Below are 19,847 nucleotides of genomic sequence, written 5' to 3' on the forward strand. Positions count from 1 at the left end.
CGTATGGCACTTAGGATGTAGCTCCTGGCTCAAATCGGAAATAAGAGGCAATCGCTGGATTGAGCTTGGATGCACTACTCTTGTGGGCCGGGACCTTCCACTTACCTCTCACAGCACTTCAGGCACGCACCGGGCCTGGCCTATTAGGAGCGCGGTGTAGCTGCAGGCAGGATGTGGGAGGGACAGTCCATCAGCTCAACTCTCGGAAGTGTGTGTGCTTGGCAGGCACATGTCTGCTAGACACTTTGATGGGAGCTAGGACCTAGCTACACTCGCATTGAACAAGGACGTTTGCAATGTCTGTATTTATATCAGATACACTTGAGGAGAATTCTGTCACTACCACAAGCTTTTCACACAACCTCTTCTGGCACATAACATAAGGAAGCTGGGATCTACGGCATCGGGCAGTCAGGATGCGGGAGGTTCCTGCCCTGCACTCAGCTCGCAGAAGGAATCACACGTGCAAGCAAGCTTTCAACTAGCTGCGTTCCTTGGGCACTGAGAACGTAACAGTGTTCTAACCCAGGAGGTAACCAGAATACAACTCCACTGCAGCTGGAGACACCCTCCAGGTCTGCTTATTCCACTTGCGTCTCACAAGCCTGAAAAACACCTCTGGTACAGATGTTGGAAACTTTCTGCAGGCAGTGTGCAACTGTGAGGGACTGAGGGTGAGCTCAACTCTCCGAAGTAAGTTGCTTTTGGACAAGGCGTTCAGCTAGCTTCTCTCGTATGGCATTTAGGATGTAGCACCTGGTTCACACAGGGAATACTAGGAAATCGCTGGATTGAGCTTGGATGCACTAGTCTTGTGGGCCGGGACTTTCCACTTACCTCTCCCAACACTTCAGGCACGCATCGGGGCTAGGCCTGTTAGGAGCGCGGTGTAGCTGCAGGCAATATGTGGGAGGGACAGTCCATAAGCTCAACTCTCGGAAGTGTGTGGGCTTTGCAGGCACATGTCTGCTAGACACTTTGATGGGAGCTAGGACCTCGCTACACACTCCCTGAACAAGGACATTTGCGATGTCTGTATTTAGATCAGATACACTTGAGGAGAATCCTGTCACTACCACAAGCTTTTCACACAACCTCTTCGGCACCTAACATAAGGATGCTGGGACCTACGTCTACGGGCAGTCAGGATGCGGAAGGGTCCTTCCCCGAACTCAGCTCGCAGAAGGAAGCAAGCCTTCAAGCCAGCTTTCAACTAGCTGCATTCCTCGGGCACTGAGAACGTAACAGTGTTCTAAGCCAGGAGGTACGCAGAATACAAATCCACTGCACCTGGAGACACCATCCAGGTCTGCTTATTCCACTTGCGTCTCACAAGCGTCTGACAAACACCTCTGGTGCAGATGTTGGAAACTCTTTCTGCAGGCAGTATGCAACTGTGAGGGACTGAGGGTGAGCTCAACTCTCCGAAGTAAGTTGGTTTTGGACAAGGCGATCAGCAAGCTTCTCTCGTATGGCACTTAGGATGTAGCACCTGGCTCAAATCGGAAATAAGAGGAAATCGCTGGATTGAGCTTGGATGCACTAGTCTTGTGGGCCGGGACTTTCCACTTACCTCTCCCAACACTTCAGGCACGCATCGGGGCTAGGCTTGTTAGGAGCGCGGTGTAGCTACAGGCAGGATGTGGGAGGGACAGTCTATAAGCTCAACTCTCGGAAGTGTGTGTGCTTGGCAGGCACATGTCTGCTAGACACTTTGATGGGAGCTAGGACGTAGCTACACTCGCATTGAACAAGGACGTTTGCAATGTCTGTATTGAGATCAGAAACACTTGAGGAGAATCCTGTCACTACCACAAGCTTTTCACACAACCTCTTCCGGCACCTAACGTAAGGATGCTGGGACCTACGTCAACGGGCAGTCAGGATGCGGGAGGGTCCTGCCCTGAAATCAGCTCGCAAAAGGAAGCACGCCTTCATGCCAGCTTTCACTAGCTGCGTTCCTCGGGCACAGAGAACGTAACAGTGTTCTAAGCCAGGAGGTACGCAGAATACAACTCCACTGCACCTGGAGACACCATCCAGGTCTGCTTATTCCACTTGCGACTCACAAGCGTCTGACAAACGGCTCTGGTGCAGATGTTGGAAACTCCTTCTGCAGGCAGTGTGCAACTGTGAGGGACTGAGGGTGAGCTCAACTCTCCGGAGAAAGTTGCTTTTGGACAAGGCGATCAGCTCGCTTCTCTCGTATGGCACTTGGGATGTAGCACCTGGCTCAAATCGGAAATAAGAGGAAATCGCTGGATTGAGCTTGGATGCACTCGACTTGTGGGCCGGGCCTTTCCACTTACCTCTCCCAACACTTCAGGCACGCATCGGGGCTAGGCTTGTTAGGAGCGCGGTGTAGCTGCAGGCAGGATGTGGGAGGGACAGTCCATAAGCTCAACTCTCGGAAGTGTGTGTGCTTGGCAGGCACATGTCTGCTAGACACTTTGATGGGAGCGAGGACCTAGCTACACTCGCATTGAACAAGGACGTTTGCAATGTCTGTATTGAGATCAGAAACACTTGAGGAGAATCCTGTCACTACCACAAGCTTTTCACACAACCTCTTCTGGCACCTAATGTAAGGATCCTGGGACCTACGTCAACGGGCAGTCAGGATGCGGGAGGGTCCTGCCCTGAAATCAGCTCGCAAAAGGAAGCACGCCTTCATGCCAGCTTTCACTAGCTGCGTTCCTCGGGCACAGAGAACGTAACACTGTTCTAAGCCAGGAGGTACGCAGAATACAACTCCACTGCACCTGGAGACACCATCCAGGTCTGCTTATTCCACTTGCGACTCACAAGCGTCTGACAAACGGCTCTGGTGCAGATGTTGGAAACTCCTTCTGCAGGCAGTGTGCAACTGTGAGGGACTGAGGGTGAGCTCAACTCTCCGAAGTAAGTTGCTTTTGGACAAGGCGATCAGCTAGCTTCTCTCGTATGGCACTTAGGATGTAGCATCTGGTTCACACAGGGAATACTAGGAAATCGCTGGATTGAGCTTGGATGCACTACTCTTGTGGGCCGGGACCTTCCACTTACCTCTCACAGCACTTCAGGCACGCACCGAGCCTGGCCTATTAGGAGCGGGGTGTAGCTGCAGGCAGGATGTGGGAGGGACAGTCCATCAGCTCAACTCTCGGAAGTGTGTGTGCTTTGCAGGCACATGTCTGCTAGACACTTTGATGGGAGCTAGGACCTAGCTACACTCTCAATGAACAAGGACGTTTGCAATGTCTGTATTGAGATCAGATACACATGAGGAGAAACCTGTCACTACCACAAGCTTTTCACACAACCTCTTCTGGCACCTAACATAAGGAAGCTGGGATCTACGGCATCGGGCAGTCAGGATGCGGGAGGTTCCTGCCCTGCACTCAGCTCGCAGAAGGAATCACACGTGCAAGCAAGCTTTCAACTAGCTGCGTTCCTTGGGCACTGAGAACGTAACAGTGTTCTAACCCAGGAGGTAACCAGAATACAACTCCACTGCAGCTGGAGACACCCTCCAGGTCTGCTTATTCCACCTGCGTCTCACAAGCCTCTGACAAACGGCTGTGGTGCAGATGTAGGAAACTATTTCTGCAGGCGGTGTGCAACTGTGAGGGACTGAGGGTGAGCTCAACTCTCCGAAGTATGTTGCTTTTGGACAAGGCGTTCAGCTAGCTTCTCTCGCATGACACTTAGGATGTAGCATCTGGTTCACACAGGGAATACTAGGAAATCGCTGGATTGAGCTTTGATGCTCTAGTCTTGTGGGCCGGGACTTTCCACTTACCTCTCACAGCACTTCAGGCACGCATCGGGGCTAGGCCTGTTAGGAGCGCGGTGTAGCTGCAGGCAATATGTGGGAGGGACAGTCCATAAGCTCAACTCTCGGAAGGGTGTATGCTTTGCAGGCAGATGTCTCCCATACACTTTGATGGGAGCTACGACCTAGCTACACTCTCATTGAACAAGTACGTTTGCAATGTCTGTATTGAGGTCAGATACACTTGAGAATCCTGTCACTTCCACATGCTCTTCACACAACCTCTTCCGGTGCCTAACCTAAGAGCGCTGGGACCTATGCCTACGGACAGTCAGGATGCGGGAGGGTCCTGCCCTGACCTCAGCTCGCACAAGGAAGCATGCCTGCAGGCCAGCTTTCAACTAGCTGCGTTCTTAGAGCACTGAGAACGTAGCAGTACTCTCAGCAAGGAGGTACCCAGAATACCACTCCACTGCAGCTGGAGACACCCTCCAGGTCTGCTTATTCCACTTGCGTCTCACAAGCCTCTGACAAACGGCTGTGGTGCAGATGTAGGAAACTATTTCTGCAGGCGGTGTGCAACTGTGAGGGACTGAGGGTGAGCTCAACTCTCCGAAGGAAGTTGCTTTTGGACAAGGCGTTCAGCTAGCTTCTCTCGTATGGCACTTAGGATGTAGCACCTGGCTCAAATCGGAAATAAGAGGAAATCGCTGGATTGAGCTTGGATGCACTCGACTTGTGGGCCGGGACTTTCCACTTACCTCTCCCAACACTTCAGGCACGCATCGGGGCTAGGCTTGTTAGGAGCGCGGTGTAGCTGCAGGCAGGATGTGGGAGGGACAGTCTATAAGCTCAACTCTCGGAAGTGTGTGTGCTTGGCAGGCACATGTCTGCTAGACACTTTGATGGGAGCGAGGACCTAGCTACACTCGCATTGAACAAGGACGTTTGCAATGTCTGTATTGAGATCAGAAACACTTGAGGAGAATCCTGTCACTACCACAAGCTTTTCACACAACCTCTTCCGGCACCTAACGTAAGGATGCTGGGCCCTACGTCAACGGGCAGTCAGGATGCGGGAGGGTCCTGCCCTGAAATCAGTTCGCAAAAGGAAGCACGCCTTCATGCCAGCTTTCACTAGCTGCGTTCCTCGGGCACAGAGAACGTAACAGAGTTCTAAGCCAGGAGGTACGCAGAATACAACTCCACTGCACCTGGAGACACCATCCAGGTCTGCTTATTCCACTTGCGACTCACAAGCGTCTGACAAACGGCTCTGGTGCAGATGTTGGAAACTCCTTCTGCAGGCAGTGTGCAACTGTGAGGGACTGAGGGTGAGCTCAACTCTCCGGAGAAAGTTGTTTTTGGACAAGGCGATCAGCTCGCTTCTCTCGTATGGCACTTAGGATGTAGCACCTGGCTCAAATCGGAAATAAGAGGAAATCGCTGGATTGAGCTTGGACGCACTCGACTTGTGGGCCGGGCCTTTCCACTTACCTCTCCCAACACTTCAGGCACGCATCGGGGCTAGGCTTGTTAGGAGCGCGGTGTAGCTGCAGGCAGGATGTGGGAGGGACAGTCTATAAGCTCAACTCTCGGAAGTGTGTGTGCTTGGCAGGCACATGTCTGCTAGACACTTTGATGGGAGCTAGGACCTAGCTACACTCGCATTGAACAAGGACGTTTGCAATGTCTGTATTGAGATCAGAAACACTTGAGGAGAATCCTGTCACTACCACAAGCTTTTCACACAACCTCTTCCGGCACCTAACGTAAGGATGCTGGGACCTACGTCAACGGGCAGTCAGGATGCGGGAGGGTCCTGCCCTGAAATCAGCTCGCAAAAGGAAGCACGCCTTCATGCCAGCTTTCACTAGCTGCGTTCCTCGGGCACAGAGAACGTAACACTGTTCTAAGCCAGGAGGTACGCAGAATACAACTCCACTGCACCTGGAGACACCATCCAGGTCTGCTTATTCCACTTGCGACTCACAAGCGTCTGACAAACGGCTCTGGTGCAGATGTTGGAAACTCCTTCTGCAGGCAGTGTGCAACTGTGAGGGACTGAGGGTGAGCTCAACTCTCCGAAGTAAGTTGCTTTTGGACAAGGCGATCAGCTAGCTTCTCTCGTATGGCACTTAGGATGTAGCATCTGGTTCACACAGGGAATACTAGGAAATCGCTGGATTGAGCTTGGATGCACTACTCTTGTGGGCCGGGACCTTCCACTTACCTCTCACAGCACTTCAGGCACGCACCGAGCCTGGCCTATTAGGAGCGGGGTGTAGCTGCAGGCAGGATGTGGGAGGGACAGTCCATCAGCTCAACTCTCGGAAGTGTGTGTGCTTTGCAGGCACATGTCTGCTAGACACTTTGATGGGAGCTAGGACCTAGCTACACTCTCAATGAACAAGGACGTTTGCAATGTCTGTATTGAGATCAGATACACATGAGGAGAAACCTGTCACTACCACAAGCTTTTCACACAACCTCTTCTGGCACCTAACATAAGGAAGCTGGGATCTACGGCATCGGGCAGTCAGGATGCGGGACGTTCCTGCCCTGCACTCAGCTCGCAGAAGGAATCACACGTGCAAGCAAGCTTTCAACTAGCTGCGTTCCTTGGGCACTGAGAACGTAACAGTGTTCTAACCCAGGAGGTAACCAGAATACAACTCCACTGCAGCTGGAGACACCCTCCAGGTCTGCTTATTCCACTTGCGTCTCACAAGCCTCTGACAAACGGCTGTGGTGCAGATGTAGGAAACTATTTCTGCAGGCGGTGTGCAACTGTGAGGGACTGAGGGTGAGCTCAACTCTCCGAAGTATGTTGCTTTTGGACAAGGCGTTCAGCTAGCTTCTCTCGTATGACACTTAGGATGTAGCATCTGGTTCACACAGGGAATACTAGGAAATCGCTGGATTGAGCTTTGATGCTCTAGTCTTGTGGGCCGGGACTTTCCACTTACCTCTCACAGCACTTCAGGCACGCATCGGGGCTAGGCCTGTTAGGAGCGCGGTGTAGCTGCAGGCAATATGTGGGAGGGACAGTCCATAAGCTCAACTCTCGGAAGTGTGTGTGCTTTGCAGGCACATGTCTGCTAGACACTTTGATGGGAGCTAGGACCTCGCTACACACTCCCTGAACAAGGACGTTTGTGATGTCTGTATTGAGATCAGAAACACTTGAGGAGAATCCTGTCACTACCACAAGCTTTTCACACAACCTCTTCCGGCACCTAACATAAGGATGCTGGGACCTACGTCTACGGGCAGTCAGGATGCGGAAGGGTCCTTTCCCGAACTCAGCTCGCAGAAGGAAGCAAGCCTTCAAGCCAGCTTTCAACTAGCTGCATTCCTCGGGCACTGAGAACGTAACAGTGTTCTAAGCCAGGAGGTACACAGAATACAAATCCACTGCACCTGGAGACACCATCCAGGTCTGCTTATTCCACTTGCGTCTCACAAGCGTCTGAAAAACACCTCTGGTGCAGATGTTGGAAACTCTTTCTGCAGGCAGTATGCAACTGTGAGGGACTGAGGGTGAGCTCAACTCTCCGAAGTAAGTTGCTTTTGGACAAGGCGTTCAGCTAGCTTCTCTCGTATGGCGTTAGGAAGTAGCACATGGCTCAAATCGGAAATAAGAGGAAATCGCTGGATTGAGCTTGGATGCACTAGTCTTGTGGGCCGGGACTTTCCACTTACCTCTCCCAACACTTCAGGCACGCATCGGGGCTAGGCCTGTTAGGAGCGCGGTGTACCTGCAGGCAGGATGTGGGAGGGACAGTCCATAAGCTCAACTCTCGGAAGTGTGTGTGCTTTGCAGGCACATGTCTGCTAGACACTTTGATGGGAGCTAGGACCTAGCTACACACTCCCTGAACAAGGACGTTTGCGATGTCTGTATTGAGATCAGAAACACTTGAGGAGAATCCTGTCACTACCACAAGCTTTTCACACAACCTCTTCCGGCACCTAACATAAGGATGCTGGGACCTACGTCAACGGGAAGTCAGGATCCGGGAGGGTCATGCCCTGAACTCAGCTCGCACAGGGAAGCACTCCTTCATGCCAGATTTCATTAGCTGCGTTCCTCGGGCACAGAGAACGTAACAGTGTTGTAAGCCAGGAAGTACGCAGAATACAACTCCACTGCACCTGGAGACACCATCCAGGTCTGCTTATTCCACTTGCGACTCACAAGCGTCTGACAAACGGCTCTGGTGCAGATGTTGGAAACTCCTTCTGCAGGCAGTGTGCAACTGTGAGGGACTGAGGGTGAGCTCAACTCTCCGAAGTAAGTTGCTTTTGGACAAGGCGATCAGCTAGCTTCTCTCGTATGGCACTTAGGATGTAGCTCCTGGCTCAAATCGGAAATAAGAGGAAATCGCTGGATTGAGCTTGGATGCACTACTCTTGTGGGCCGGGACCTTCCACTTACCTCTCACAGCACTTCAGGCACGCACCGGGCCTGGCCTATTAGGAGCGGGGTGTAGCTGCAGGCAGGATGTGGGAGGGACAGTCCATCAGCTCAACTCTCGGAAGTGTGTGTGCTTGGCAGGCACATGTCTGCTAGACACTTTGATGGGAGCTAGGACCTAGCTACACTCGCATTGAACAAGGACGTTTGCAATGTCTGTATTTATATCAGATACACTTGAGGAGAATCCTGTCACTACCACAAGCTTTTCACACAACCTCTTCTGGCACATAACATAAGGAAGCTGGGATCTACGGCATCGGGCAGTCAGGATGCGGGAGGTTCCTGCCCTGCACTCAGCTCGCAGAAGGAATCACACGTGCAAGCAAGCTTTCAACTAGCTGCGTTCCTTGGGCACTGAGAACGTAACAGTGTTCTAACCCAGGAGGTAACCAGAATACAACTCCACTGCAGCTGGAGACACCCTCCAGGTCTGCTTATTCCACCTGCGTCTCACAAGCCTCTGACAAACGGCTGTGGTGCAGATGTAGGAAACTATTTCTGCAGGCGGTGTGCAACTGTGAGGGACTGAGGGTGAGCTCAACTCTCCGAAGTATGTTGCTTTTGGACAAGGCGTTCAGCTAGCTTCTCTCGTATGACACTTAGGATGTAGCATCTGGTTCACACAGGGAATACTAGGAAATCGCTGGATTGAGCTTTGATGCTCTAGTCTTGTGGGCCGGGACTTTCCACTTACCTCTCACAGCACTTCAGGCACGCATCGGGGCTAGGCCTGTTAGGAGCGCGGTGTAGCTGCAGGCAATATGTGGGAGGGACAGTCCATAAGCTCAACTCTCGGAAGGGTGTATGCTTTGCAGGCAGATGTCTCCCATACACTTTGATGGGAGCTACGACCTAGCTACACTCTCATTGAACAAGTACGTTTGCAATGTCTGTATTGAGGTCAGATACACTTGAGAATCCTGTCACTTCCACATGCTCTTCACACAACCTCTTCCGGTGCCTAACCTAAGAGCGCTGGGACCTATGCCTACGGACAGTCAGGATGCGGGAGGGTCCTGCCCTGACCTCAGCTCGCACAAGGAAGCATGCCTGCAGGCCAGCTTTCAACTAGCTGCGTTCTTAGAGCACTGAGAACGTAGCAGTACTCTCAGCAAGGAGGTACCCAGAATACCACTCCACTGCAGCTGGAGACACCCTCCAGGTCTGCTTATTCCACTTGCGTCTCACAAGCCTCTGACAAACGGCTGTGGTGCAGATGTAGGAAACTATTTCTGCAGGCGGTGTGCAACTGTGAGGGACTGAGGGTGAGCTCAACTCTCCGAAGGAAGTTGCTTTTGGACAAGGCGTTCAGCTAGCTTCTCTCGTATGGCACTTAGGATGTAGCACCTGGCTCAAATCGGAAATAAGAGGAAATCGCTGGATTGAGCTTGGATGCACTCGACTTGTGGGCCGGGACTTTCCACTTACCTCTCCCAACACTTCAGGCACGCATCGGGGCTAGGCTTGTTAGGAGCGCGGTGTAGCTGCAGGCAGGATGTGGGAGGGACAGTCTATAAGCTCAACTCTCGGAAGTGTGTGTGCTTGGCAGGCACATGTCTGCTAGACACTTTGATGGGAGCGAGGACCTAGCTACACTCGCATTGAACAAGGACGTTTGCAATGTCTGTATTGAGATCAGAAACACTTGAGGAGAATCCTGTCACTACCACAAGCTTTTCACACAACCTCTTCCGGCACCTAACGTAAGGATGCTGGGCCCTACGTCAACGGGCAGTCAGGATGCGGGAGGGTCCTGCCCTGAAATCAGTTCGCAAAAGGAAGCACGCCTTCATGCCAGCTTTCACTAGCTGCGTTCCTCGGGCACAGAGAACGTAACAGAGTTCTAAGCCAGGAGGTACGCAGAATACAACTCCACTGCACCTGGAGACACCATCCAGGTCTGCTTATTCCACTTGCGACTCACAAGCGTCTGACAAACGGTTCTGGTGCAGATGTTGGAAACTCCTTCTGCAGGCAGTGTGCAACTGTGAGGGACTGAGGGTGAGCTCAACTCTCCGGAGAAAGTTGTTTTTGGACAAGGCGATCAGCTCGCTTCTCTCGTATGGCACTTAGGATGTAGCACCTGGCTCAAATCGGAAATAAGAGGAAATCGCTGGATTGAGCTTGGACGCACTCGACTTGTGGGCCGGGCCTGTCCACTTACCTCTCCCAACACTTCAGGCACGCATCGGGGCTAGGCTTGTTAGGAGCGCGGTGTAGCTGCAGGCAGGATGTGGGAGGGACAGTCCATAAGCTCAACTCTCGGAAGTGTGTGTGCTTGGCAGGCACATGTCTGCTAGACACTTTGATGGGAGCTAGGACCTAGCTACACTCGCATTGAACAAGGACGTTTGCAATGTCTGTATTGAGATCAGAAACACTTGAGGAGAATCCTGTCACTACCACAAGCTTTTCACACAACCTCTTCTGGCACCTAACGTAAGGATCCTGGGACCTACGTCAACGGGCAGTCAGGATGCGGGTGGGTCCTGCCCTGAAATCAGCTCGCAAAAGGAAGCACGCCTTCATGCCAGCTTTCACTAGCTGCGTTCCTCGGGCACAGAGAACGTAACAGTGTTCTAAGCCAGGAGGTACGCAGAATACAACTCCACTGCACCTGGAGACACCATCCAGGTCTGCTTATTCCACTTGCGACTCACAAGCGTCTGACAAACGGCTCTGGTGCAGATGTTGGAAACTCCTTCTGCAGGCAGTGTCCAACTGTGAGGGACTGAGGGTGAGCTCAACTCTCCGAAGTAAGTTGCTTTTGGACAAGGCGATCAGCTAGCTTCTCTCGTATGGCACTTAGGATGTAGCATCTGGTTCACACAGGGAATACTAGGAAATCGCTGGATTGAGCTTGGATGCACTACTCTTGTGGGCCGGGACCTTCCACTTACCTCTCACAGCACTTCAGGCACGCACCGAGCCTGGCCTATTAGGAGCGGGGTGTAGCTGCAGGCAGGATGTGGGAGGGACAGTCCATCAGCTCAACTCTCGGAAGTGTGTGTGCTTTGCAGGCACATGTCTGCTAGACACTTTGATGGGAGCTAGGACCTAGCTACACTCTCAATGAACAAGGACGTTTGCAATGTCTGTATTGAGATCAGATACACATGAGGAGAAACCTGTCACTACCACAAGCTTTTCACACAACCTCTTCTGGCACCTAACATAAGGAAGCTGGGATCTACGGCATCGGGCAGTCAGGATGCGGGAGGTTCCTGCCCTGCACTCAGCTCGCAGAAGGAATCACACGTGCAAGCAAGCTTTCAACTAGCTGCGTTCCTTGGGCACTGAGAACGTAACAGTGTTCTAACCCAGGAGGTAACCAGAATACAACTCCACTGCAGCTGGAGACACCCTCCAGGTCTGCTTATTCCACTTGCGTCTCACAAGCCTCTGACAAACGGCTGTGGTGCAGATGTAGGAAACTATTTCTGCAGGCGGTGTGCAACTGTGAGGGACTGAGGGTGAGCTCAACTCTCCGAAGTAAGTTGCTTTTGGACAAGGCGTTCAGCTAGCTTCTCTCGTATGGCACTTAGGATGTAGCACCTGGCTCAAATCGGAAATAAGAGGAAATCGCTGGATTGAGCTTGGATGCACTAGTCTTGTGGGCCGGGACTTTCCACTTACCTCTCCCAACACTTCAGGCACGCATCGGGGCTAGGCCTGTTAGGAGCGTGGTGTACCTGCAGGCAGGATGTGGGAGGGACAGTCCATAAGCTCAACTCTCGGAAGTGTGTGGGCTTTGCAGGCACATGTCTGCTAGACACTTTGATGGGAGCTAGGACCTCGCTACACACTCCCTGAACAAGGACGTTTGCGATGTCTGTATTGAGATCAGAAACACTTGAGGAGAATCCTGTCACTACCACAAGCTTTTCACACAACCTCTTCCGGCACCTAACATAAGGATGCTGGGAACTACGTCAACGGGCAGTCAGGATCCGGGAGGGTCATGCCCTGAACTCAGCTCGCACAAGGAAGCACGCCTTCATGCCAGATTTCACTAGCTGCGTTCCTCGGGCACAGAGAACGTAACAGTGTTGTAAGCCAGGAAGGACGCAGAATACAACTCCACTGCACCTGGAGACACCATCCAGGTCTGCTTATTCCACTTGCGACTCACAAGCGTCTGACAAACGGCTCTGGTGCAGAGGTTGGAAACTCCTTCTGCAGGCAGTATGCAACTGTGAGGGACTGAGGGTGAGCTCAACTCTCCGAAGTAAGTTGCTTTTGGACAAGGCGATCAGCTAGCTTCTCTCGTATGGCACTTAGGATGTAGCACCTGGCTCAAATAGGAAATAAGAGGAAATCGCTGGATTGAGCTTGGATGCACTAGTCTTGTGGGCCGGGCCTTTCCGCTTACCTCTCCCAACACTTCAGGCACGCATCGGGGCTAGGCCTGTTAGGAGCGCGGTGTAGATGCAGGCAATATGTGGGAGGGACAGTCCATAAGCTCAACTCTCGGAAGGGTGTATGCTTTGCAGGCAGATGTCTCCCATACACTTTGATGGGAGCTACGACCTAGCTACACTCTCATTGAACAAGTACGTTTGCAATGTCTGTATTGAGGTCAGATACACTTGAGAATCCTGTCACTTCCACATGCTCTTCACACAACCTCTTCCGGTGCCTACCCTAAGAGCGCTGGGACCTATGCCTACGGACAGTCAGGATGCGGGAGGGTCCTGCCCTGACCTCAGCTCGCAAAAGGAAGCACGCCTTCATGCCAGCTTTCACTAGCTGCGTTCCTCGGGCACAGAGAACGTAACAGTGTTCTAAGCCAGGAGGTACGCAGAATACAACTCCACTGCACCTGGAGACACCCTCCAGGTCTGCTTATTCCACTTGCGTCTCACAAGCGTCTGAAAAACACCTCTGGTGCAGATGTTGGAAACTCTTTCTGCAGGCAGTATGCAACTGTGAGGGACTGAGGGTGAGCTCAACTCTCCGAAGTAAGTTGCTTTTGGACAAGGCGTTCAGCTAGCTTCTCTCGTATGGCGTTAGGAAGTAGCACATGGCTCAAATCGGAAATAAGAGGAAATCGCTGGATTGAGCTTGGATGCACTAGTCTTGTGGGCCGGGACTTTCCACTTACCTCTCCCAACACTTCAGGCACGCATCGGGGCTAGGCCTGTTAGGAGCGCGGTGTACCTGCAGGCAGGATGTGGGAGGGACAGTCCATAAGCTCAACTCTCGGAAGTGTGTGTGCTTTGCAGGCACATGTCTGCTAGACACTTTGATGGGAGCTAGGACCTAGCTACACACTCCCTGAACAAGGACGTTTGCGATGTCTGTATTGAGATCAGAAACACTTGAGGAGAATCCTGTCACTACCACAAGCTTTTCACACAACCTCTTCCGGCACCTAACATAAGGATGCTGGGACCTACGTCAACGGGAAGTCAGGATCCGGGAGGGTCATGCCCTGAACTCAGCTCGCACAGGGAAGCACTCCTTCATGCCAGATTTCATTAGCTGCGTTCCTCGGGCACAGAGAACGTAACAGTGTTGTAAGCCAGGAAGGACGCAGAATACAACTCCACTGCACCTGGAGACACCATCCAGGTCTGCTTCTTCCACTTGCGAGTCACAAGCGTCTGACAAACGGCTCTGGTGCAGAGGTTGGAAATTCCTTCTGCAGGCAGTATTCAACTGTGAGGGACTGAGGGTGAGCTCAACTCTCCGGAGAAAGTTGCTTTTGGACAAGGTGATCAGCTAGCTTCTCTCCTATGGCACTTAGGATGTAGCTCCTGGCTCAAATCGGAAATAAGAGGAAATCGCTGGATTGAGCTTGGATGCACTACTGTTGTGGGCCGGGACCTTCCACTTACCTCTCACAGCACTTCAGGCACGCACCGGGCCTGGCCTATTAGGAGCGCGGTGTAGCTGCAGGCAGGATGTGGGAGGGACAGTCCATAAGCTCAACTCTCGGAAGTGTGTGTGCTTGGCAGGCACATGTCTGCTAGACACTTTGATGGGAGCTAGGACCTAGCTACACTCGCATTGAACAAGGACGTTTGCAATGTCTGTATTTATATCAGATACACTTGAGGAGAATCCTGTCACTACCACAAGCTTTTCACACAACCTCTTCTGGCACATAACATAAGGAAGCTGGGATCTACGGCATCGGGCAGTCAGGATGCGGGAGGTTCCTGCCCTGCACTCAGCTCGCAGAAGGAATCACACGTGCAAGCAAGCTTTCAACTAGCTGCGTTCCTTGGGCACTGAGAACGTAACAGTGTTCTAACCCAGGAGGTAACCAGAATACAACTCCACTGCAGCGGGAGACACCCTCCAGGTCTGCTTATTCCACTTGCGTCTCACAAGCCTGAAAAACACCTCTGGTACAGATGTTGGAAACTTTCTGCAGGCAGTGTGCAACTGTGAGGGACTGAGGGTGAGCTCAACTCTCTGAAGTAAGTTGCTTTTGGACAAGGCGTTCAGCTAGCTTCTCTCGTATGGCATTTAGGATGTAGCACCTGGTTCACACAGGGAATACTAGGAAATCGCTGGATTGAGCTTGGATGCACTAGTCTTGTGGCCCGGGACTTTCCACTTACCTCTCCCAACACTTCAGGCACGCATCCGGGCTAGGCCTGTTAGGAGCGCGGTGTAGCTGCAGGCAATATGTGGGAGGGACAGTCCATAAGCTCAACTCTCGGAAGGGTGTATGCTTTGCAGGCAGATGTCTCCCATACACTTTGATGGGAGCTAGGACCTAGCTACACTCGCATTGAACAAGGACGTTTGTAATGTCTGTATTGAAATCAGATACACTTGAGAGGAATCCTGTCACTACCACAAGCTTTTCACACAACCTCTTCCGGCACCTAACATAAGGAAGCTGGGACCTACGTCTACGAGCAGTCGGAATGCGGGAGGGTCCTTCCCCGAACTCAGCTCGCAGAAGGAAGCAGCCTTCAAGCCAGCTTTCAACTAGCTGCATTCCTCGGGCACTGAGAACGTAACAGTGTTCTAAGCCAGGAGGTACGCAGAATACAAATCCACTGCACCTGGAGACACAATCCAGGTCTGCTTATTCCACTTGCGTCTCACAAGCGTCTGACAAACACCTCTGGTGCAGATGTTGGAAACTCTTTCTGCAGGCAGTATGCAACTGTGAGGGACTGAGGGTGAGCTCAACTCTCCGAAGTAAGTTGGTTTTGGACAAGGCGATCAGCTAGCTTCTCTCGTATGGCACTTAGGATGTAGCACCTGGCTCAAATCGGAAATAAGAGGAAATCGCTGGATTGAGCTTGGATGCACTAGTCTTGTGGGCCGGGACTTTCCACTTACCTCTCCCAACACTTCAGGCACGCATCGGGGCTAGGCTTGTTAGGAGCGCGGTGTAGCTACAGGCAGGATGTGGGAGGGACAGTCTATAAGCTCAACTCTCGGAAGTGTGTGTGCTTGGCAGGCACATGTCTGCTAGACACTTTGATGGGAGCTAGGACGTAGCTACACTCGCATTGAACAAGGACGTTTGCAATGTCTGTATTGAGATCAGAAACACTTGAGGAGAATCCTGTCACTACCACAAGCTTTTCACACAACCTCTTCCGGCACCTAACGTAAGGATGCTGGGACCTACGTCAACGGGCAGTCAGGATGCGGGTGGGTCCTGCCCTGAAATCAGCTCGCAAAAGGAAGCACGCCTTCATGCCAGCTTTCACTAGCTGCGTTCCTCGGGCACAGAGAACGTAACAGTGTTCTAAGCCAGGAGGTACGCAGAATACAACTCCACTGCACCTGGAGACACCATCCAGGTCTGCTTATTCCACTTGCGACTCACAAGCGTCTGACAAACGGCTCTGGTGCAGATGTTGGAAACTCCTTCTGCAGGCAGTGTGCAACTGTGAGGGACTGAGGGTGAGCTCAACTCTCCGAAGTAAGTTGCTTTTGGACAAGGCGATCAGCTAGCTTCTCTCGTATGGCACTTAGGATGTAGCATCTGGTTCACACAGGGAATACTAGGAAATCGCTGGATTGAGCTTGGATGCACTACTCTTGTGGGCCGGGACCTTCCACTTACCTCTCACAGCACTTCAGGCACGCATCGGGGCTAGGCCTGTTAGGAGCGCGGTGAAGCTGCAGGCAATATGTGGGAGGGACAGTCCATAAGCTCAACTCTCGGAAGGGTGTATGCTTTGCAGGCAGATGTCTCCCATACACTTTGATGGGAGCTACGACCTAGCTACACTCTCATTGAACAAGTACGTTTGCAATGTCTGTATTGAGGTCAGATACACTTGAGAATCCTGTCACTTCCACATGCTCTTCACACAACCTCTTCCGGTGCCTAACCTAAGAGCGCTGGGACCTATGCCTACGGACAGTCAGGATGCGGGAGGGTCCTGCCCTGACCTCAGCTCGCACAAGGAAGCATGCCTGCAGGCCAGCTTTCAACTAGCTGCGTTCTTAGAGCACTGAGAACGTAGCAGTACTCTCAGCAAGGAGGTACCCAGAATACCACTCCACTGCAGCTGGAGACACCCTCCAGGTCTGCTTATTCCACTTGCGTCTCACAAGCCTCTGACAAACGGCTGTGGTGCAGATGTAGGAAACTATTTCTGCAGGCGGTGTGCAACTGTGAGGGACTGAGGGTGAGCTCAACTCTCCGAAGTGAGTTGCTTTTGGACAAGGCGATCAGCTAGCTTCTCTCGTATGGCACTTAGGATGTAGCACCTGGCTCAAATAGGAAATAAGAGGAAATCGCTGGATTGAGCTTGGATGCACTAGTCTTGTGGGCCGGGCCTTTCCGCTTACCTCTCCCAACACTTCAGGCACGCATCGGGGCTAGGCTTGTTAGGAGCGCGGTGTAGCTGCAGGCAGGATGTGGGAGGGACAGTCTATAAGCTCAACTCTCGGAATTGTGTGTGCTTTGCAGGCACATGTCTGCTAGACACTTTGATGGGAGCTAGGACCTAGCTACAGTCGCATTGAACAAGGACGTTTGTAATGTCTGTATTGAGATCAGATACACTTGAGAGGGAACTTGTCACTACCACAAGCTTTTCACACAACCTCTTCCGGCACCTAACATAAGGAAGCTGGGACCTACGTCTACGAGCAGTCGGAATGCGGGAGGGTCCTACCCCGAACTCAGCTCGCAGAAGGAAGCAGCCGTCAAGCTAGCTTTCAACTAGCTGCGTTCCTCGCGCACTGAGAACGTAACAGTGTTCTACGCCAGGAGGTACGCAGAATTCAACTCCACTGCAGCTGGAAACACCCTCCAGGTCTGCTTATTCCACTTGCGTCTCACAAGCCTCTGACAAACGGCCGTGGTGCAGATGTTGGAAACTCTTTCTGCAGGCAGTATGCAACTATGAGGGACAAGGGTGAGCTCAACTCTCCGAAGTAAGTTGCTTTTGGACAAGGCGTTCAGCTAGCTTCTCTCGTATGGCACTTAAGATGTAGCATCTGGTTCACACAGGGAATACTAGGAAATCGCTGGATTGAGCTTTGATGCTCTAGTCTTGTGGGCCGGGACTTTCCACTTACCTCTCACAGCACTTCAGGCACGCATCGGGGCTAGGCCTGTTAGGAGCACGGTGTACCTGCAGGCAGGATGTGGGAGGGACAGTCTATAAGCTCAACTCTCGGAAGTGTGTGTGCTTGGCAGGCACATGTCTGCTAGACACTTTGATGGGAGCGAGGACCTAGCTACACTCTAATTGAACAAGGACGTTTGCAATGTCTGTATTTAGATCAGATACACTTGAGGAGAATCCTGTCACTACCACAAGCTTTTCACACAACCTCTTCCGGCACCTAACATAAGGATGCTGGGACCTACGTCTACAGGCAGTCAGGATGCGGAAGCGTCCTTCCCAGAACTCAGCTCTCAGAAGGAAGCAAGCCTTCAAGCCAGCTTTCAACTAGCTGCATTCCTCGGGCACTGAGAACGTAACAGTGTTCTAAGCCAGGAGGTACGCAGAATATAAATCCACTGCACCTGGAGACACCATCCAGGTCTGCTTATTCCACTTGCGTCTCACAAGCCTCTGACAAACGGCTGTGGTGCAGATGTTGGAAACTCCTTCTGCAGGCAGTGTGCAACTGTGAGGGACTGAGGGTGAGCTCAACTCTCCGAAGTAAGTTGCTTTTGGACAAGGCGATCAGCTAGCTTCTCTCGTATGGCACTTAGGATGTAGCTCCTGGCTCAAATCGGAAATAAGAGGAAATCGCTGGATTGAGCTTGGATGCACTACTCTTGTGGGCCGGGACCTTCCACTTACCTCTCACAGCACTTCAGGCACGCACCGGGCCTGGCCTATTAGGAGCGGGGTGTAGCTGCAGGCAGGATGTGGGAGGGACAGTCCATCAGCTCAACTCTCGGAAGTGTGTGTGCTTGGCAGGCACATGTCTGCTAGACACTTTGATGGGAGCTAGGACCTAGCTACACTCGCATTGAACAAGGACGTTTGCAATGTCTGTATTTATATCAGATACACTTGAGGAGAATCCTGTCACTACCACAAGCTTTTCACACAACCTCTTCTGGCACATAACATAAGGAAGCTGGGATCTACGGCATCGGGCAGTCAGGATGCGGGAGGTTCCTGCCCTGCACTCAGCTCGCAGAAGGAATCACACGTGCAAGCAAGCTTTCAACTAGCTGCGTTCCTTGGGCACTGAGAACGTAACAGTGTTCTAACCCAGGAGGTAACCAGAATACAACTCCACTGCAGCTGGAGACACCCTCCAGGTCTGCTTATTCCACCTGCGTCTCACAAGCCTCTGACAAACGGCTGTGGTGCAGATGTAGGAAACTATTTCTGCAGGCGGTGTGCAACTGTGAGGGACTGAGGGTGAGCTCAACTCTCCGAAGTATGTTGCTTTTGGACAAGGCGTTCAGCTAGCTTCTCTCGTATGACACTTAGGATGTAGCATCTGGTTCACACAGGGAATACTAGGAAATCGCTGGATTGAGCTTTGATGCTCTAGTCTTGTGGGCCGGGACTTTCCACTTACCTCTCACAGCACTTCAGGCACGCATCGGGGCTAGGCCTGTTAGGAGCGCGGTGTAGCTGCAGGCAATATGTGGGAGGGACAGTCCATAAGCTCAACTCTCGGAAGGGTGTATGCTTTGCAGGCAGATGTCTCCCATACACTTTGATGGGAGCTACGACCTAGCTACACTCTCATTGAACAAGTACGTTTGCAATGTCTGTATTGAGGTCAGATACACTTGAGAATCCTGTCACTTCCACATGCTCTTCACACAACCTCTTCCGGTGCCTAACCTAAGAGCGCTGGGACCTATGCCTACGGACAGTCAGGATGCGGGAGGGTCCTGCCCTGACCTCAGCTCGCACAAGGAAGCATGCCTGCAGGCCAGCTTTCAACTAGCTGCGTTCTTAGAGCACTGAGAACGTAGCAGTACTCTCAGCAAGGAGGTACCCAGAATACCACTCCACTGCAGCTGGAGACACCCTCCAGGTCTGCTTATTCCACTTGCGTCTCACAAGCCTCTGACAAACGGCTGTGGTGCAGATGTAGGAAACTATTTCTGCAGGCGGTGTGCAACTGTGAGGGACTGAGGGTGAGCTCAACTCTCCGAAGGAAGTTGCTTTTGGACAAGGCGTTCAGCTAGCT

The sequence above is a fragment of the Vulpes vulpes genome, chromosome 15 (genome assembly GCF_048418805.1).
Source record: "Vulpes vulpes isolate BD-2025 chromosome 15, VulVul3, whole genome shotgun sequence".
In the NCBI taxonomy this organism is placed as follows: Eukaryota; Metazoa; Chordata; class Mammalia; order Carnivora; family Canidae; genus Vulpes; species Vulpes vulpes.